The sequence below is a fragment of the Rhinolophus hipposideros genome (genome assembly GCF_964194185.1).
Source record: "Rhinolophus hipposideros genome assembly, chromosome: 5".
NCBI classification, from domain to species: Eukaryota; Metazoa; Chordata; class Mammalia; order Chiroptera; family Rhinolophidae; genus Rhinolophus; species Rhinolophus hipposideros.
The window spans coordinates 29,062,434-29,084,314 of NC_138051.1; the positions used below are offsets into that span (position 1 = coordinate 29,062,434).

Consider the following 21,881-nt stretch of genomic DNA (forward strand, 5'->3'; position numbering starts at 1 on the left):
AGATTTAGTTAAAAGCTCATTACAGTGGACTCGTTTGTATTTAGGCTTCTGTTGACTTGCTCAGTGGTGCTCAACTCTATACAAAAGAACTGGCTGTGGAAACCATTCCTTCAAACTTAAACAAATGCATTATCCGTCACCCCAGTCCTTTCATTGAGTTTCTGATTCTTAGGTGTTTTCTTTTATCTGAAGTAGCTTAAGACATGATAGTTCTTAAGACATGAGAGGCACTGAACCAGGATAGGTAATGTGATCATTAGACACCTCTTCTCGTGTCTGGCTCTTTCTCAATACCCACCCTCTGTGTGGTAGTGACGCGCTCCATACGCTTTACGCAGGGGTGCTCAGTATAGCACACTGACCGAGTGGATTTGGGCTACGGGATAGAGGAGGAGGTATGGTCTAGCATTTCCTGCTGCCTCTAGCCCCACTCCTTTCAGGGTGGGTTTATTTTTATTTTCTGTGCTCTTTTGTTGGGCCGGAAGCCATTTGCCACAACCACTGTACATAGTCTGTTCCCTGCCATTCTTTGCAGTGGCGGGAAGCCCGGCCCTGAGCACCTCCTGCCCACACATTTCCTGTTCCCTATCACATGGAAACCATCTCTGTTTTCTCTTAGCAGCCTACACCTTTGGCCTCTTTGATCACATCTTTTTATGTTGTACTTCAAAACCCTTTTGTTTTGATGGTTGGGAAATACTCGGGGAGGTCACAGAGACCTGTTGCCTGGTTTTGGAGGCGCTGCAAGCTAGCCCTGGCCAGTTACCAGAGGCTGGGCAGTTTGTGTACATACTCCGTGTGACCCTGCTGTCCTCCCCTCTTGGTGGCTTGCAGCTCTAGGTGTCTAGGCTCAAGTTTCAGCCCTATACAACTTTCTAACTCCATTTCATTTGAGAAAAATTTAGCAAATACAAAAAACAGATTTCATCTGTGGGGCATCGCAACACTTTCCAGAACAGGGACCTTAGATGAGGAAACGAGAAAACAGGAGGAGGAAGCTTATGAAGAACTAAATGAAAGAATGTTTTATTTGTTTACATTGAATGAATAAGTGGGTCCAAGCTTACGTAAAACTTCTGTCAATGGAATGACAAAGAGGTGTGTTTTCAAACCACCAGAGAGGCAACCTGGTGTAGAAAGCACTGGCTTGATCTGAAGGTGTTGATTCAAGGACCTGTTCTGCCACTTATTGCCTGTTGACCTTTTGTTTTGTCTTTAAAATTTAGTAAATGATTAATTAGGCACCTAGGTACTATGCTAAGAATATAAAAGTAAAGATACCACCCTTGATGACCAGGGTGAGGGCAAAACGTTGACTACCGGTATGTCTGGCCATGGTTTTAAGCGTCCTGCTGTTATTTATGTTTCCCTATAATCCCAGGGCAGGGAGGCAGGGAGGTGAGGAAATGGAAACTCAGTTTGCAAGCGTTAGGGTTTGAATCTTATTTCTGTCTGATTGCAAAGCATTTAGATTAGGCTTTGAATGAAACAAAATAATGAGCATGGGAATAATAATACTTTACGCTGTTGTCCCAACAAAATGTAAGTGAAAGTGCCTTGGTAATGTAAGAGCTCTATAAATGTATCAGTACTCTCCTAACAGTCATCAGAAATGCTGAGAACTGTTCCAGGATACTATTTGTCTCCCTCGGCGGTACGTCCAGTTTTACTGGCTTTCACCTAAAGCACTGTGGTGGCCAATGGCAGGAAGACCTCCCTGGCAGGTCCCATTAGGGTCTGCTATTCAGGTCTGCTCTGACTTGTTAAATCCCTGGGATGAACAACTTTGTTTTTAACTTTTTATTAATGAAATGTTTGCATGTGCACACACATCAAGAGGTAAGTAAAATAAACTCCAGATACTAACACTCAGCTTCAACCATGATCAATCTTTTACCCAAATAAGAGACATCCAGTGAAAGAGCTCATTTTTTTCTATTAACACCATCATTTAGTTAAAAAAATATTTGAGTGACTATTCTGTGCCAGGTACTAGAGATAACAGAGGTGGTCAGAGCAGACAAGGTTCTTCCTATTTCTGAGCCTTAAATTCTACTTGGGAAGAGAGCCAAATTAGCATAAATAGAATCATGTTGTAAGTGGAGTGAAGGAAATAAACAGTATGATGTGATCTTAAGTGGGGGTGGGGAGGGAGCTGCTTAGACACAATGGTCAGGAAAGACCTCTTTGAGCAGGTGACAATTAGGCTGAGATCTGAGAGCTGAGAAAGCCAAAGGGGGTGTGTCTAGATATTACTTAGCTACCTCTCGGCAGATGATTGAATTGAGTTTGCATGTATAAAAAATTGCTTCGCCTCAGGAGACTACTAACATCACCATTTATTGGGGGAGTGCCTTCTCAATGTTCAGGGCTCTGTTTTACCATTGTAAGCTGATCCTACAGGGGGATCAGGTAGCTACAGAGTCATAGAAAAGGGAAGGGATATCCAGGCAGAATACAAGACAACGGATCTTGGGGGCATCCTGAGACCCCAGTCTGTTCATGCTCCTTCCTCTATGATGGCTGCGTCTGGAACTACCTGGGACTTGGGTGTCCACAGTGCTTGGTGGAAAGCCAGGGGATCTGCGTTTAGTGCTGATGCGAGCCTAATTCACTGTGATCCCAAGCAAGCCATTTCCCGTTTCCTCATTTGTGAAAGAGGGAGATAATACTCTGCCTACTGCTTAGGTTTACCACGATCAAAAGAGATGTTTGCTTTGGTGTTGTACAGATGCAAGATATTCATAAAGATTCTAGATAAGGAGGTCGCCCCACCCATGTCCCTTGGTAAATCACTGTAATAACTTGGATCAGCAAGGAGAAGCGAGGACACCCCAGAGATTGCTAAAAATAGTATCTTGAATTCTCCACTGGAGAGAAGTCCTTTTAAGGTTAACCCAGTTTCCTCCCATCAAGGCTGGAAGCATGAAATGGAGACCAGTTGCTCACCACTCTAAACCACATTCCTTCATCTACTTAAACTCTCTTAAGTCCTGCCAACCTGTTCTTACATTTATATGCTCTTCCCCTAATATTTTCTCTTTTTTTCCTTTGCTGAATTTTACGTGGGTGGTTCAGGGAAAGAGTAGACAGGCACTCACTTGCCTGTGCTTCTCAGTGAGATTTTTGAAAGGCTTTGAAAATGGGAGGGATCTCTCCCCTGGGTCCTATTACCTCAGGAATGGGAGCCTACCCACATTTCCAGAGCAAACAGGGAGACTGGGCTCCCCTCTTCTCAAAAGTGATGACCTCCCCACCTCCCTCCCAGCCATTGAGGGTATTGGCCTGATAGAAAATGGCTGCCCAGAGAAGATGGTCACTGGAGCATGCTGTGGACGTCTGACTTCATACTTTGCGACCTTGTGTCCTGCCAGGGGTCATGTGGGCCCTTCTGATGGTTGAGAGGCCGCCAGAGGATGAGAAGGAGATAAGAAACAAGAGTGTTCAGGGATGATGCAGTGAGACAATTCAGAGAGGCCCAGAGTGCTTGGGCCACGAGTGCTGGCTTTTGTCAGAAACTTGGCCACAGGCTTGCTAGTGCCTCCTGGTTCTGTAATTTCCCTTCAGCAAGCTTTCCCAGAAGCCAGAAGCTGTGGGCCATAGCTCCTAGGGCCATAGCGAGGGGAGAAGTGGCCATCCACCATGGGAAACAGTGACACATTGCTGGGCCCCAGAGCCCTAAACTCACCCAGGCGCTGGCTTAGTTAAGTGGCAGCCCCACTTTTATCTCATTGTGGTGGTCCGGTCTAACCCAGCCTAGCCGATCCCGCATGCAGTTCACCTTTCTGGGCATTCCCTTGTAATATAATTTGCATTTTAGTTTACTAAGCGTTTTCACAAACATTATTTCTTTGAATCCCTTCAACAACATTGATACTTGTTTTTATCTATATGATCGATGGAAAAAATGGAACTCAGAATGAAAAGCCTTAGGAGAGATGGCTAGTGAGGGGCAGTGAAGCTTACAGGTAACAAATGCTTCTCCAGACCCCTGCCCCAGACTCATCTCCAAAATACAATAACAAAACCTCCATCGTGCAATTACAGTCATTGCCACACCTCTTTCATGCCCATGTCCTCACTGAAATATTAGCTCCTTGAAGACAGAAACTGTGTTTGATGGGAACAGTACTTTACTGAGATACTATACACACACTAAAATGCACAAATCTTAGGTGTACAGTTGGACACATTTTGACACATGTATACACCGATGTCACCATCACCCAGATCAAAATACAGAACATTCCACCCCCTGGAAATTTCCTTGTGTCCATTTGCAGTCAGTCCTTTTACCTCAGCGGCAACCACTATTCCATTTCTATCACCCTTGTTAGTTTTGCCTGTTCTTGAACTTTTCCTGTGTGGAGTTAATATGATGCGTACAGAGTCTGGCGTGGTGTCTGGCACGTGGCACGTATGTAATATGAAAGAAAGCCTTGGTTCTTAACCTCCCCTACAGCGAGCACTCACCCCACTGGGAACTGAGGCTGTGAGTGATTAGTGACCTGTCCAGGGCACGAGGCCAGGAAGGGGTAGGTCCTGGACCCCAGCCCAGGCTCCCTGATTCTGGCTGCTCCCCCAGGTGGCAGGGCCCCCCCAGTCCCTCCCTCAGGGCTCCCTTCTAGTTCTGTCAAGGCGAGCCTGATGATCCTGGGCAGGCAGTGCCCCCTGCTGCCTGCGGGGCCTGACCCAGACCCTCTCTCCTTCATGGGATGTGATAGGATCACATGAGCCGAGCCGGGATCCCAGGGCAGCAACGGGCAAAGGGCAGGGGCTCGCTGAATAAAAGCCACCTGCCCTTTTGCTTTCCTCAGAAAAGAGAATTTCCTAAGCTTTGGGGTCTTTCCATCTCCCAAATGAACAGACTAGGGAAAAGGAGCCTCTTTGGTGGAGCACTGCTGCCTCCAGGTGGATGGCCGAGGACACTACCACCGAGCAGGATGTCCAAGCCCACGGTTTTGTGGGTCTCAGGTGCTGGTCTCAGCTTTTAGGTCCCTTGTCTCCTGGCGTCCTGCATCTTGGTCTTCTGATCTCTGAGAAGCGGAAGTCCGTCAGGACCGTCAGCCAGCATTCCAGCCTTGCCTGGAGTAGGGGCCTTTCTCAGAGGACCAATCTCCATTTGTGTTTGTGGGCAGATTAATAATCTCATACCTCCTCATACCTCCTAAGGAAAGGTGGGCTGGACAGCAGCTTTGAAGACCTGTCCTGTATTAAGCAAAAGTTTAATTAGGTGAGGCCAAGGTTTGCTCTTAGGGTTTGGTTCTGAAGGCGGGGGTGGGGTGCAGAGGTGGGGCCGGGGAGGCCTCTCTGCAACGGGGTGTGAGCACCTCCCAGCCTGCTGCTGGGTGGGGCTGCCAGTCAGCCCCTCCCAGCTTGGTGGCCTTCCTGTCGCACCTGCGGTTGGCGGTGTAACGGCCCAGCCTGCCTGGCCCCTGCACGTGGCTTAGGGTGATGGTATCTCCAACTCAGTATTTTTAACTCTTCTTTCCAGAGGATGTGGCTTCTGCGGGAGAGCTTCAAAGGGTGCCCTATTTGCCTCTCTCCGCAACCATGACGTCATGGAAATGGGAGGGGCCGTCCCAAGCCCCCAAACACCTGGAGGGGAGTGGAAGACTTTTTCCATTTCCTGTCCTACTTCTGGCTACTGACTTACTGTCTGACCTGTTTATTAATTTCAAAATGTAGCTCTACATGTGACACTCTGAAGAAACCTTACACGTGTCTGGGCGAAATGAGGCCTGTAAATCAGGTGGCCTCACACAGAGCGAGGGCCCTGCCGGTGCTGAGTCCTCACCCGTCAGTGTAGTTATTAACAGAGTGACAGCACTGGGTCTCCAGGTGGCTGGCTCCCTCCAGGCCCACCCTTTATTCAGAAGCTCTTCTTCCCACACGTTGCTCCAGGAGATAGATGGGGGAAGAGGTTTTAAGATAGGATGTGGAGAAAGAGAGATGGAATGGTCATGATCCTTCAGCCCCGGACCTGGGCAGGGTCCCACGGTAATGGACCTCTGATTCCTGGATGCCCTGTGTACTTTCCCGGAATCACCTCCTCCGGGCTGTACTGGATGAGTGCCTGCGTAGGAGCTGCCCTGGCCAAGGGGCCATCACTCAGGTTTTACTTTTCCTGATAATTCTTGACAGGTTGCTCTTGGGAAAACTGTGAAATAGAGGGATACCAGACCACCTCCTCTGTTAATCCCACTTTCTCCTTTTTTATGCTCCACGTCTCCAACGTGGCTTCTTCTCCAGTACCCAATCACACTAATCATTTATTCGTTCTTTTGATGGTTAAGTGTGTATTTAACATCTGTTGTGTGCCAGGCACTGTGCTAGGTGTTGCAGACACATGGATGAACAAGGCACACTTCCCACACCAAGGAACGCATAGTCTACTGGGATTTCTTGCCAAGATACTACCTGATAACCAAGATGTTTATTGCCTAATAATCTGTTAAGGGCTTTACATGTGACTCCAGGAGAGTTGAATTTTATTGGCAAACCAAGAAGGTAAATAATCCTTCAAGACTCAGACGGCTGCCTCTCTAAGGTGGGTCACAGCAAAGGGGTCACTCTTTTGGAGCTGAAGACTCCACGCAGGTATTCCTGAAGCACATATTTGCTTAGCCTGCCCTTCTCTTGACAGGACTGTGATTCCAATTGTGCTCACAGGGCATGTCTCTGGGTGAAGTGTCAGAGAATCTTCTAGAATCTTAGGCCTGGGGTGATAAGAAGTAATTTGGTCCATTCTTCTGCCTGCAAGGCTGACCTGAGCTCACGGCTTTTAGGGCAGTGGTGGTTCTGTCCAGAGAAATCAACTGGTCTTGGTGACACATTCCCTGCCCGGATGGCAGCTTTCCCTCCTTGAAGCTGGTCCCTGCTCATGGGGACTCAGGCTCTTTAGGGCTGGGCCTTCATATGGACTGAATGACCATGCCTTCAGGTTTCCTCACTGACCTCTTCCTACCAGGCTGAATGACCTGGTCCCTTACTGCACTGAGGGACTCTGCTGCAGTGGCCCGAGGTCCAGCGCTGACCCTCCTAGTAGGCACAGGAAGTCTTCCCCTGGGCCTTTTCACAAGGCCACTTTAATTCCCCTTGACATCCTCCATGGGGCCTGGGACCAGACATGAGAGCAGAGTGGACAGGGTTGAGTAGAGCCTCTGCTCCACCCCATCAGCACGCCCACCTGCTCCTGGTCTGTCCTCTGACTCGGCCCTAATCGGATTTAGGCTTCACAGCCTCAGACTTGAGGGAAGGTTTTTGATGGTATGAGGAACACTGGTTTGAGTTGGAAAATCCTCAGGGGGCAGGGCTGACCCTGATGTCCAGGTGGCCTCCTACTTGCCCGAGGCCTTGTCACCCTCCACTTGGACTGGACATGGAAGGAGTCTCCCTCCAGGGGTCTGGGTGGATCCCCAGTTGCTGCCACATCATGTCATAGGTTCTTGGGTGGACTTAGGGGGCCAGTGATTACAGGGCCTTGCCCTCTGAGGGCCCTGGCTGGCACCACTCCACAGACTCCCTGGCCTCCTTCAGTCTGGGCTTCCTCCGGGGTTCTTGGAGGGGTCTTTGGCCCCTTCACTGCCTTCCAGGGTCCTTGCCCCAAACCCCTGTGTCCTCTGCAGCCTTAGTATCTTTGCAACCACCTCTCAGGAGCAGACCCGCCTCCCTGGCCACCCACTTGTCCCTAGCCTGGGTCTTTTGTTTATAGACCAAAGTGAATTACCACTTTAGGAGGAAAAAAAAGACAAACTAATTTGCCCTAAGTTTTTCATGGTTGATAAATGCCTGCCCTATTAACCCTCCCAGGGACATTATCATTGAATATGGGGAAGAGAATTAATTAAAAGAAATTCCCAGTGGTGGAATCTGGCACTGTGTCAGATGATGAGGTAGTTTTGTGTTCTCCGCAGGTGGCAGGTCCTGCTTTTGGGAAGGAGGTTTCTGTCCTCCTATGTGTGAGAGTGAGCGACTGTGATGGGATTTCCTTTGAGACCTTTCCTATTAGTAATCTTTAAAGGGACTTGTGTTAGGCTCCAGACAAGCGGCTCAGATATTCTGTGACTACCCTCAGTAGGGCTGGCCAGGACCTGGACGGTGGTTCTGAGTTCTGAGAGGCCACTGAATCAGAGAGCTATGGAGCTGGAGGCAGACTGTAGGCTCAACTGACATTGTATAGGTGGTGACCTTGGAGCTTATGGAGGGGAGGGACATGCCTAGGCCACTGAGCTGGTGGTCCCTGTGAAAAGCAGCTGGTCTGAATTGTAGCTGGAAAGATTTGCATGGTGTGGTCAGCGACATGCTGGTGAACCATCCAGGTATGTGGAGACCGGATGCCCTCCCACCCCGGGAATGGATGAGCATTGGGCTTCAGTCCTGACAGCAGTAATCAGGAGGTAGATGGCTGAGTGGTCTCTGAGGGGCATTCCCATCAGCATCCATGACCCTGGGAAAGGTCCTCAGGCAGCAGGAGGCTCCGGAACATCCTCCAGGTGAGGGCTTCATACCTCTACTCTTCTTGGCCTGTTTCTGGGCTCCAGGGCAGAGAGCTCATCTTCCCTTTCCTCACCCTTACATCAGGATGGTGGGAATGTAAAGTCTGGCTAGGGCCACAATCTCCTCCCTTCCTGCTCTCTTGGACTGGGTACCCCAAGGGGCTAGGCATTGGGTTGGGTTGCAGTAGGTAGCCCCAGCCATGAATTTGTGGGGCAATGCACAGTTTCAATGGGAATCCAGCCTGAAAGCAAAGGCAAAGAGAATGGTCCTGGGGGCAAGACACAGTGGGTGGCATTTGGGGGACACTAGATGTGTGGTCCCTGTCTGCCAAATGTCAGCGACAGATCACTACCACCCATGTACATGGGCCTCCTGCCATGTGGCCCAGCCATGTGGCATGAAAACGGAAGAGCGGGGACCCAAGCACAGCCTTCTTAGTGGAATATTGTAGCTGTTATTCCAGGAAGAGGTTGACTTAAGCAGCTTGTTGAATTAAGCTCCCTGAATGTCATCATGGACAGATGCCCTGGTTTCTTTCTGCCCAGCTAGTGATCAACAGCAAGCTGAAAATGACTCTGACCAAACCCAGTCAAATAGGAGCGCACTCTCTGTTCTTTTAAATCACTTTTAATGAAATCATGGCAGCAGAATACACAATGTGGCTCAGATATACAGCACAGCGAGGCTTAGATAAGGAGATAATTTCCCCACATCTTGGGGAAAAGGGTAATATGTATCTCTTCATGAGCATTATTTAAAAATATAAGCCCCTGACAACATTTTTCAGGAGCTAGAGCCTGAGAGAACCCCCTGGGGACCCATCACCCAGTGGGACATCAGGGGCAGGGGTAGGGGGAGTCTCCACAGCTAGGAGAGGCAGCCCCAGCCCCTGCCTTTGCCGGGAATGTCAGGCAGTGACAAGCAGCACTGAGGGAACGGAAGGGATGGCTGCAGTGTTTGGCAGCTCTTCAGCATCTTGATCACAACTGTCTTGTAGGATCCAGTTGGTGGCATTACAGAGAAGCAGAGGGGACTTTTCCATGGAAGCTGAGAGTGCCTCTCTGCTCAAAGACGGAGAGGAGGGCAGTGAGGAGCCGGAGTGCTGGGCTCCCCCATTCCTGGCGGCCTGGGAAGAGGAAGAACAGAAGTCAGGCTGGATACTGAGGAGACGCCCAGGACAGTGAGGGATGTGGGAGACGCCTCTACTTGTCGAGTTCTCGGAGCAGGGACCCCGGAGTTCTTTCTGAAGAACTGGTGGGATGGGATGCCCAGGGCCACTGTGAGGAATGGGAGACTTGAGCCGGGATGAGGGTGTACTATGAGTATAATGTCTTCTCACTGTATTGGAGGCAGAGGACACGAGGAAAGGAAGTGGGAGCCCCATTAGGTTTGCAGTGAAAGGGATACGATAGAAGGCATGAATGAGTGTTGGGGTCCTGAGTTTCTCTGTGCCACTCAACGTGTGGCTCCTGACGTTACTTGGCCTCAGTTTCTCCATTTCTAAAATGAGGATTGTAACAACTGTTCTTCCTACTCTGTAAGGGAGACGTGACTCAACCGAGGGGACTCTTGTCACCTGAGGAATGTATTGTGTTATACAGTCGTTCCAGGTCATTGTTATTAACAAGGGGAACTCCTAACAGGTAGAAAATGGAGGAGTTTGGTGAGCTCAGACTTGGGCTCTAAAAAGAAGACCCTGGGGGGTGGGGGACAGAAAGGTTGCTTTCAGAGCGTGGGGACCTCCCCTAAGACCCCCAAACCCCACCTCCCAGCTGAGATGCCCGCTCACCTCAGCTGGACCACAGCCGCAGCGTCATGAGCAGGTTAAACCCAACCACTTTCAAGAGGAGGATGCGTAACGCGATCACGGACAGGTTTTGGGAGTTTAGGTTCACATCTGCAAAACCAAGAGGCCACAGCAGTTATAAGCATGCACGCCTGAAGTCTGCACTGGGCCCTATGACACACCAATGGCTTTCCTGAAAGGGGGGTGGGCTTCAGCTTCTGGCTGCACCTCTCTCTTTGAGCTTCTGTGTACATCCCCCCGTAAACATTTGTACATTGCTCAGGGTCAACAGCATTTCATTTCAGAAGGGAAACACCAACTGCACTTAGTTCTTATTTTATTTCTGAGCCCCTCAGGGTGAGGATGAGGTGGGTGCTCAGAATTTATTCCAATCCCTCGGGTCTGGGCCCCTTAGTGAGAATCCAGTGGCTGAACCACAGGAGGGATGACTCATAAAAACAGCTCAAATGGAAATAAATAGGGGCCCAGGGTAGGAGGTGAGGCCTGGTGAGGGTCCGTTACAGTGTCACCACCTACATGAGCTCTGCTGCTGTTTTTGAAAAAAGGCAAAACCCCCTGGTTATGGAGGGCAAATGTCCCCAGGATAACTGGGCTAATTTAGGGCTGTCCACTTAGCCCATCAGAAATCTCACAGCTGAGCCACCACGAAGCTCTTGGTGGCTCTCCCGACAGTGGAGTGATTGAAAAGAATACGGAGGTCTAGGTGTGAGTCGTTGGTCGAGTAAAACTAGAGACTCATCCTCAAAATATTCAGAATGAAAAAGAAAATTAGAGATGGTGAGAGGAACCTGGGGATTCAAGAATGACCCCAGGAGGCTCTGAGTGGGGTTCCTGATAACTTCCCTCCTAGATCCACAAATTCTTTCCCACCTCCCCTACCCATTCAGGGTTCTTGTGGGTTCATTGCCCTCCCAACCCTGAGCAAAGCTGGGATAGACGCCACTCTTACCTGTTACAAAGCTTTTCTCTATCAACTTGGCATCACAGGGAATTTCTAAAAGCAGAAACAAAGACATTTTCTTAGAGTCAGAGTGTGCTGATTCTCCCACCCTAGACCTCTTAAGAGTTGGGCAAGTGACTGTCTGTAGCCTTTCCACACTTCCTCATGGAGAGATCTGGGGGTAACTTATCGCATATGGGCACCTGCTGGGGAGAGCCACTGGCTTTGGCAGGACAACACCCTGGCTTCTGGGCACCATTTTATCCACTTAACAATCCCTGGTTGTGTCAAGTCCATGTACATGACACAAGGCCATAAGGAACCATCAGACATAGACCCTACCTTTGGGCAGGTTCCAGGCTGGAGTCCGAAAGAGGCAATACACATACACAGTGACTAGTGCCATAAGTGGTATAGAAACTTCCATGTGTTCCACAGAGTTTCAATCCCTACACCCCAAATGTGTTCCTTTGTTTTTCCCATCCCAGTAAAGGGCACTAGCATTGACTCAGCTGCTCAGGCATAAAACCCAGCCGCCTTCCTGATCCCCTCCTTTTCTTCTCATCCCTTCATGGTTCTACCTTTGAATCCCAAATACTGTTGGCCACTCAACTAGCCTGTCACCACCCCATCCCGGCCGCCATCATCTCTCTGCTGCAATAGCTTCCTTTCTGCTTCCACTCTGACTCTTATAATCCATTTTCCACTTAGCAGAGTGCTCTTTTAAAGAAGTAAATCTGATGTCATTTCCCTGCTTAAAGCCAGATGATAGCTTCTCATTGTAATTACAATAGCATCTGCCCTCTCCTGACCTATGGGGCCCTGTGATCTGGCCCTTGCCCACTTCTTCCATCTCCTTTCCTCCTGCTCTTCCTCTTTCTCACTAAGCTCCTGGATGAGGCCTCCACAGGGTCCTCTCTCTGTGGGGTCCTTCTCATTCTTTATATCTCAGCTCAAATAGCATTTCCTGGGAGAGCCCTTTCCTGACTCTTGTCCCTAAGGTGGCTGTTTCCTCAACTCCACCATGCTCCAAGTGAAAGCATATATTATAGTCTGAAGTTATCTAGGTTTCCTCTTGTTGATGAATGGTCTCCCCCAACTAGAATGGAGTTTCCTCAGGGCAGACCCCTCATCTGGCTTGTTTCTTCCTCCACTCCAGCACCTGGCATGTTGTACATGCACAATCAGTGCTTGTTGAATGGATGAATGACTGAGTGAGGTCAGGAGCTGGGAAAGATCTTTGGGAAAGAGAAAGAAACAAGGGGAGGGATCTTGGAGAAGGGCATTAGAATGGGGCCTGGGAAAAGAGTAAGGGGCAAACAGCCTGAGCAGAGGCAGGGTGGTGGGAACTCAGAGTGGGTGAGACTGAGGGCCAGTGCCCTCTCCTGCCACCTTCTCCCCATCTGCTCTTTGCCCAGGACATTCTATGGCCTGCCAGGGTGGGGCTCACCTGGTGTTCAGTAACAAGAGGGTAGGGGGCTTTGCTGACAATTGATGAGGCTGAGACCACCCATCAGAGTAGCATTTAGATACCATGGACTTGAGCTCTGGGCACAACCAGGCCTGTCAAAATGAGGATCGTCAGCTTGCACAGCCACCAAGACCACACTCACCTGCGCTGGAGTGGTAGCTTATCTCATCAGAGATTCCTTTACATCCCGAATCGGCGGTTTTGCTCCAGAACAGGACCCCATTGCTCTTGGAAGACGTGGTTCTCATGTCCAGCACCGTATTTTTCAAACTGATTATTGTGTCATTCAAGACCTCTGACACATTCGTGTTAGAATCAAAATCAGTGAATAGGCAGATGGGAGTGTCGGATTTATGGCTTTTCAGCTGGTACACGGCTGGAGTAGCATTCTGGATATCTGTTGGCCAAAAGGACCCAGGTTAGGAGATGTTCATTTCCTTTCTTGCCCCAACCCACACCTGAGTCCAGATGCCATGATGGGCAAGAGCAGGTCTTTGTGGGGCTGGCAAGTCATATTCTTAGGCTTTAGATGGCAAAGAACATTCTAGAAACCAGCTGTTCACAACAGATTGGGATTCAGGACACGCACAAGCCATGAGTCCTGGCCAAAAGGCCAGAATGTCAGTGAACGCTTTCTTCCAGGCCCTGCCTGCCATTCAAGGAAACCAGAAATGAAGGCCTACTTAATGACACTGCTCATTCTTCTCCTTAATGGGAACTTCTTCAAAGGTTCAGCAGGCCTAGTAAACAACACCATAGCTCTGGCAGGACAAAGCAAGCATAGAAGAAAGGCCCAGCAAAGCATGCCGTATGTCTTGGAATCTGGGGTGGTCTCCCACACTTAGGCATTGATGGGAACTGGAGGTTTATGATAGGCAGGACTTAAGTCAGAGGATGGGTCACATCACCAGGAGATTTCTCTCATCTACAGAAGTTTTAGACTATAAATCAAAACACCTCTGTCTGAGTCCTGGCTCTACCATTTACTAGATACAAGGCTTTGAGCAAGTCACGCCATCACTTAAATTTCTGGAATTTCATTTGTAACATGAAGGTGTTGCCCCATCCACCTTCTTAACCAGGCTTTTCTGAGAAACAAATGAGAGTTTCACCATCTAAAATGATATTTAATAAACTGTAAAGTAGTGAACGAATGTAAGGAATTGCAGCTATGGGTACTACCAGGATATCACCATGATAATGTGCTACTAATACATAGTCAGTTCCTAGTCTTCACTCACAGAAGGCGGGAGTTGCTGAAGCCTTCTCAGAGCTGAGACTCATGTTTCAGTATTTCCATAGGATTTTGTGTTTTTAATGCAACTCTCAGTGTTTATTCTTTCAGACCTCCTGCCTTTAGAGGAGGAAACAGAGGTTTGCAGAGAGGATTAGCACTTTGGGGCCACCCAGAGAGTTTACAGCAAGGTTGAGACTAGAGCTTCTTCCTGTCCCTGTGGCTCTCGGCTCCCACAGCAACTCACCATGCCTACAAAGCTGCTCAGACCAGTGATGCACCCCCCTTGCTGATCCAGCCAGGGTGGCCTTGGCAATGCAGACATCCAGCTGGACCCGAAACCTGGGAAATCTGCTCTTGGCATGACCTTGGGGTGCTGAGTCAAGGCAGAGCCGCCTGTGGGTGGGGCTGCCCCTGGAGCAGCAGAGCAGGGGTGGGTCCATGGGCACATGTGAAGGGCATACAAAGCTCTGGCCCGAAGGATTCTGTCTGTTCCTCCATATACCTGGGGGGTCTGGCATCACTGTGGGTTAAGGCCCTATGACATAAATCTTTTACTGGGAGGGGAGAGATGGGAAGCCATTAGCACCACCCACAAACCCCGATGGATTTGTTAATCATCAGTGGGAGGTGCGGTGGGACGTGGAAGGGTGTGGAAGTGCTGAGAGAATGTGGCTTCAAGAAGAAGGCAGAGGACAAGCTACTACCAGATACAGTTTGGCCTTAGCAGGGGGAGGAGGTAACTGTGGGGCCAGGTGCTCAACTCTGAGTCCGGGTTAAACAACCCAAGTCCTACGGCCAGTGGGTGTCGGGCTGGAGGAGGTTGTCCAATGTGATTGTCTTTAGCTATATATAATTTAATTTATTTAAATTAAAACTGAACAAAATTAAATAAAATGAAAAATCCAATTAAAAATTAAAACTTCATTTTAAGAGCGCAATAGCCACATGCTACTAGTATTGGGCAGCCCAGATTTGTGGACCATTTCCATTGTCAAAGAAAGTTCTGCTGGACAATGTTGGTCTGGAGAGAGAGCAAAAATCCATGAGATTCTGAGGAAAGGCAATCGGGCTCAATGTGAGGCTTAAAAGCCACCTTTAAGTCTGTGGTGGTGAAAGGGTGATGGCCTGGGGCAGCCAATCGCTCAGCTTTGCTAGTGAGAGATCAAAATGGAATAGCAATAAATAAATCAGAAGAAGTGAGGTGATCTTTAGCCTTTTTCACATCTTGTTTTTACCAGTTGATACCCTTTGGGGCTTCCCTATCTGCATTTTTGCTGTTGTTTCTGTCCAGCTTCCCTACCTCCGATTTCCTGTCTTGGTCCCCCCATTCCCCATCTCAGTCTCTCCTTTGAGCTCACCCTCCAAAGTACTTGCCTAAAACATGGAGCTGATTGGGTCACCTTTTGTTCAAAATAAATCAGGGACTTCCTTATTGCCTGTAGGATAATGCCCAAACTTCCTGGCAAGACATTCAGGGGCTGCCATGGACTTCCAGATCTTGAATTTCCTCTCTCAAGTCCTTTATATCCTCTGTATGAGTACAGCTGTACAATGCTCTTCATATTGGCTCCCTGGGGCATAAGCTCTGGGACAGCAAAGGTGTGTCTCTGGTTTACTGCTTGTATCCCTAGTATCAGTCACATACTAGGTGCTCAAGAAACAATCATTGAGTAACTACATGGGCTAGTGACCATCAGGTTTGTAAAATTTCTGCTTATTAGACTTTTTAGTCAAAGACACTGGATACTCTTCCCTAAACGTGATATTTTTAGCCCCATTTTATTTTCACCCCCACTTACTTCTGGTGCAATCTTAATTTTTTCTTTTTGTCTGAAAACAAGAAGTAAGTCACTTTTAATTTGGAGGGCTTTGGAGGTCTATCTGCCCTGGAGCGAGAGACCTCCTGTTCTGACCTAGCAAGATAAACATATCCTACCATGGCTGATATCTCAGAAGGTAGCCTTAGCAAGACTGGATCAACTTTTCAGTGTGGAAGTTCAGCTCTTCTAGATCCTAACCTTTCATTTTAATTCAAAACTAACCACAGACGCACATGTCCCAATGCTCTCTGGTGCTTTAGCTCCCCAGGGGCACAGCAGCAATCGACCGCTCCCTTACCGCCAAATCTGTGCTTTGTAGTTAGGCACCAGGAACCTAGAGCTGTGAGTGAGCAACACTGACTGAGTCCCACCGAGGCTGTGGCCAGTGTTAGGAAGTGGTGACAATTCCGGGGAAGACTTACCAGGAGTAATGGAAACTCTGGTGCCTTTGCCAAATTGTAACCCGGAGGCAACACTTCCGTACCACTCCCAATGTCTCCTTTACAGAAACCCTAGGTTTCTCCTCCTCTGAGGGGTGGGGTAACTCCTTTTAGAGCTTACTGTGGAAGGAGAGGGGAGTTCCCTAGGCCATGAACCCCCCATGGCAAGAGCATTCACGGACCCTCCACCATTATATCCAGTCTGCATTTCTAAATTGGATTCCTAGTTTCCCAGTGGCTGGCCCTGGCTTTAATTGACTCTATTCTCTCTAGTATTCCTTTTCTCTATTGTCTAAGAAGACACCTTTGCTTTTCTCTCCATCCAACTTTCTTATCAGATATGTTTACTTAGGCCAAAATGCATGTGCCTTATTTATTCCCAAGGTCATGCCTTCTTTCTTATTGTTCTTTGTACCTGGAACCCCCTTCCTCTCCTTTCTTTGTCTATCCTTCAGGCTCACGAACCCTTTTACTGCATAAAATCTTCTTCTTCTAGGCCAGCTTGTCAGCCGGGATCCTATTCCTGTGAATCTCTCATGAGCCTATTGACATCACCAATTGATTAATACTCAAATAGTCTTCAGGTTGCTATATTTACAATAGTTTTCCCTCTGGCAAGTTTTTATACCACTTGGGGACAGGTCAGGAATCTATCTTAGTCTATCTTCATACTCAGTTTAACATTGTATAGAGTGATGGCTACATAGAAGGCATTAAAAAATATCCATTGAATGATTCAAGTCAAATTTTAATATGTTTGACCTAGAGAATTACAGATTTATAAGACTGATAAGTGATACTGGTTCCCTTTACAGAGGCCTCTGTAAGACAATTAGTTATAACACCTACAGTTGGCCTCATCATAGTAATAACTGATCTCCCAAGGAGAAGGATTAGTGACACTGACCCATGGGGCTGCCAATGGTGCCACGTGGGAGGACTCACCAGATATTATGGACACTTGCGTTCCTTTCCCAAATATGAGTTTACCAGTCATTCCTCCAGTATTCACACTGCAGGTGACACCATTACAGAAACTCACTGGCCCTGCCTCCTATTTCAAAAGCAGAAGCACTGATTTCCCACAGGGAGAGGAGAATCACACTGTTTAGGGGTAGATCTTCTGCTCTTCTGTGTTGAGACATAGTCTCTGGTGTGTTCAATCCTTTTACTCCTGTCCCATCCTGCTGCAGTGCCCTGGGTTGGAGGTTGTGATTTCAATAAGCCAAGAATTCAGTGGAGCAGAAACCCCTGCTCAGAGCAACGGTATGTTGGATTCTTTTGTGGAAGGTTCGGGACTCCTTGCTCATCATCACCTGCCTCATGATTCTTAAAGCCGCAGCCTAACCATGTTTCTGGAGCACTGAGTGCTGGATGGGAGGATTTTCGAGGGATGGGTAGAAAGAACCATTTAGGATCCTCTGGAAGAAAAGACCTGGGCTCAGCCCAGCATCTTGGACAAAGAAGAATTAGTTGTCAATGTCTTCCCTTGCCCCATTCTACTTACTTGGCTGGACACTCACTCTGGTCCCTGCTCCAAAGATTAGCTTGTTACCACTGGTATATATCCCCACTACAGGTAAGATCTTTGCAATAACCTTCCTGATGTTAATCTGCTGGAACCCCCCAGGATCAGAAAGCACCATCCTAAAAGGCTCCCTTGGTCTTTGTTTCTTAGCTCTCCTATTTCCCAGGGAAGCTATTCCCCTTTCCCTTTATAATAATGTAAGCTTTAGTATAGCAAAGTCTTGATAATGATAATAATAATAATAATAATAATAATAATAATAATAAATAATAATAGTAATAGAAAAAAGCTACCATTTATTGATTACTTGCTATATACTGGCCATTGTCTCATATTATTATGATGTCATTTGTCATTTGACTCTTACATGATGTTATTGTCATTTGACTCTTGAGAAGGTGGAGATTTTATTAGCTAGAGATGGTAGAGCCAGAATTTTCTCCAGATCTGCCAGGCTCCCAAGTTGTGCTATGAACTCCGTATCATCCGGCCTCTATGCCTTGTTATTTCACATGGTATAATTGCCGTTTAAATAGGGGTCGGGGTCACTTTTATCCTGAGCGAGGTTCAAAATTCTACTAAACTCTAGAGATGACGATTCTGTGAGCAGATATCCCCATACTATGCTCATTAGCCAAACCATGGAATTTAGCTACCTGCTGCAATAAAAGAGATGTTCTGTTTGCCATTAACTCATCTCTTTCCCCCAAGGACACTAAGCTAATTTCCAGAATCTTCAGATTATGTGGTGCTGATATCATCGGTTTCGCTTGAAAGTACCGAGTATTTGGAACCTCTTTTATGTTTTCGTAAATTATTCTGCTCAGATTTTTATTTACTCTACTGGCTCTTTCCACTTCTGTCTTTAATACGAGAAATGGGAATGTTTTAAGTCACCGAGAGCTTGTAGAAATGGAAAACAAGTGTTCCATGTATCCCTGACTTTGCCATAAATCAATGCCCGTTTTCTCATAGAAAGTCATCAGTTACCCTTGCCCTGGTCATTTGCACGGTCATACTCACATGGGTGTACAACCAGCATGGTCCCGGCTCCAAAGATCAGCTTATTGTAGCTACTATATAGCACACAATAGGAGGGTGCTTTACAAGAACTCGAACCCAGCAGGGTCAGCCTTGCTGGGACAGCAATGTCTCCCCTCCCTGTTTTACAGGCTCCTCTAAACCACCCTTTCTTTGCCATGAGACAGAAGTGTGGTCCACTGAGTCCTAATTCCTCAGCTTCCTAATTCCCACAGACCCTTTCCTCATAGCCGGCTGTCTGGTGGGTGGATGCCCATCCTGGCTTCCACAACTGAAAGTGAAGAAGGAAAATTGAAAGAGTCTGGAGAAGAGCCAGGGCTTAATATGGGAAATGAATCTTAAGGAAAAATGTATAGCACTGGAATAAATGGAAAACCTAGGGTAGGGCTTAATCATAGAATGGTGGCCGATGAAGGGCATTCCTTTTAAGAAGTAGTTCTATTATTCCTTGAGGGCAGAGAAAGAGAGACTAAAATTGCCATGGGAATATTCACATAAAGGCACAAAGAGGACTTAACTATGAAGGTTGTGAGAATCAGGTGTGAGCTATATGTGGGGCCCGAGAATCTCATTCTCTGGAGGTTTCTAAGATTCATATGGGGAATAAAAAGTCTCCAAAGTTTGAGAGTGATTTATCCAAGTACTTCTCAGTGAGGATTTCACAGAACTCCAGCCCTAAATTTTTTTGCAAAAAAGGTTCTAAGCCCTAATAAGTTTGGAAATTGCTATATACTATGTTTTAGTCTTGAAGACTGACCATGCACATTAGCATCTTAAAGGCTCTGAGAAATCCTGCAGTAAAAAACGTCCAGAGCTTCTCAAAGTTATTTGATCCAATAATCTATTTTTTAAAACATCCATTAACATAATGCATGTTTAGATATATACTCCTTGGAAGTCCCTTCTCTAGTTTCAAGTATTTAAAATTCCATCCTAAATTTTAGCCTAATTTTATCCTTAACTTTTCTGTGTTCTGAATCTGTTTGTTCTGCTACCTGTCCTGTGGGCACAGTGAGGGGCCTCACTGATGCTGATTATTTCTTTCTCATCATTATGAAACAACTTCATTCTATTTGGGTGAACATGTAGTCAGCTGTATAGCAATTCTCCTGACACAGCTCGAGGGTAGGTACACACAGCGCCCCAACACTGCAGGGTAGACCTACGAGGAACAGTGGCAACTGTAAAGCCTTTCCCACATGTGAATTTATTGGTCTTCCTTTCACATACCTTCCTACACACCTTTGAGCTGTGTACTGCTTCAAAGAAGATTCTGGTCCTAATGGAGAAAAGTTTCCTGGGTGAACTCTCAACTAGAGGTGTAGACTTCATGTATTTGTCATCAGACCTCTTTCATTTTTGCTACTCAAATCCATTTGTGCTGCTTCCCTACCACAGGTATTATAATTCTTCTGCCTCTGAGCTCTGGTTCTTGAGAAATATGATGGGTTTCAGGCTTTCTAAACTCAGCCTGAACTGCTTCGGCGAAGCACTCAGATGAACAGGTAATACAAAGGAAATTTCAGTAGAGAGATGGGTTTTCTCCCACCCATGCACATTTGGATGGATTCTGTAATCTCCCTGTTTTGAAGTCTAACACCTCTCTCTGTTGGAGAATACTGGCTACAGTCTAAGCCAATATGTTCTAAACAGTTACTACCCTTCCACTCAAGGCTTCCCTGACTTTCCTTGCCAGAAGGCATTTTTTCAATAATCATTTGTTCGGTGACTCCTATGTGCCAGGACTGTGCCGACCTGCCTGTGGAGGAGGAAAGATGACGGAAAGAGGGTCCTGGCCTCACAGGGCTTACGGTGCAAGGCAGGGTGCACAGAGATACCAGGCCACTAGGATAGGAGGTTGGATCTGCCTTCCTTTCTCTTCCCATTGCGACTTGTGTGGGCTTCTACAACAGGGTGACACTAGGCATAATTATCTGTTTGTACAGATGGTTACCCACTGTAAGATCCTGGGTGGCAGAGACTCTGCACTTTCCTTCCTCCCTCCCTTCCTTCCTCATATCTAGCATAGTGCTTAGAATATAATAGTTGCTTAGTAAATATTTGTTGAATCAAAAAGCCTTGTAAATATTTTAACTCATTTTTAATGCAGTCCTACTGTCTATCTTCTTTCATAAAGACTGTTTCATTTCTCTTTTAAGTTCTTATGGTTTCATTTTCCTGATCTTTTTATTGTTTTTGTTGCATTATTTAGGCATTAAGTTCTTTCCCTATCTCTTGACTAGATGTGGCGTTTTATGAATGTGTGTCCAATACCCAGGTCATTGGGAAGTTTAATTTATCACCTTTCATGAAGACTGGATGGTAACAAAAATAAATTTTTTGGTGTAGTCAGTCACAGTGTTTTTTCTGATAAAGATCTTTTGTCTCAAAGGAACCTAAAAACAGAAAAAGAGTCTACCTCTGTAATGATGAAAAGGCCAATTCCCACTGGCAATTAACTACTGTTAGAAAAGAAACCATTACTGAGCCAGTGGTTGGGAATCCAAATTTCAAAACATTCAAGCCTCATAAAGAAACACGAGAAATTAACTCAGGAAGTGCAGATTCATCTTATTAGAAGGTAAACTAGGGACTTTCCGCGTCTTTGGTGAGTCTAAGCTCAGGCACTTACTTGGATACACTTGGAGTCTCGTTCCACTCCCAAAAGTGGGTGTCCTGCCTGTGTTCGCACCCTGGTACAGTGCAGTACAAATACCTGTCGTCTGCCACGTGGGGCGGCTGCCTGGCCCTCTCCCACGTTACAGCCCTCACTCTTGGGAACAGAGCTTTTAAATAGCCTGTTCCATGGTTTTGATGATAAATTTCTTTCTCTGTGTCACCTTATGCTCCATGAACAGACCCCTGGTTTTCTACTTTCCTCCCTGTCATACCTACATCCTGCCAGCCCAGTTCAATGACTTTACTATATCTTCAGAAATACTGAGTCCTGGACCAAGGCTGCCATGGTCACCATGGCAGGAAGGCTCAGGATCCAGGGCCAGCCATGGATCAAACAGGTGGGCTGTGAGGTCTGGGGGTCTTCCTTCACAGAGTGCAGGAAAGATGGCGGTAGCAATATAGTCGCATGGTTAACAATA

At 47.1% G+C, this 21,881-nt stretch overlaps 1 gene segment (V, D, J or C); it reads right to left on the reverse strand.

Annotated features, from left to right (window-relative positions):
• Positions 1 to 9,117: 9,117 nt before the first annotated feature.
• LOC308498375 (T-cell receptor alpha chain constant-like) overlaps positions 9,118 to 21,881 on the reverse strand; it is a 33,096-nt gene continuing 20,332 nt past the window's right edge. The window contains exons 2-5 of the C gene segment in view: positions 12,860 to 13,114; positions 11,256 to 11,300; positions 10,289 to 10,396; positions 9,118 to 9,625 (exon numbers count right to left, since the gene is read on the reverse strand).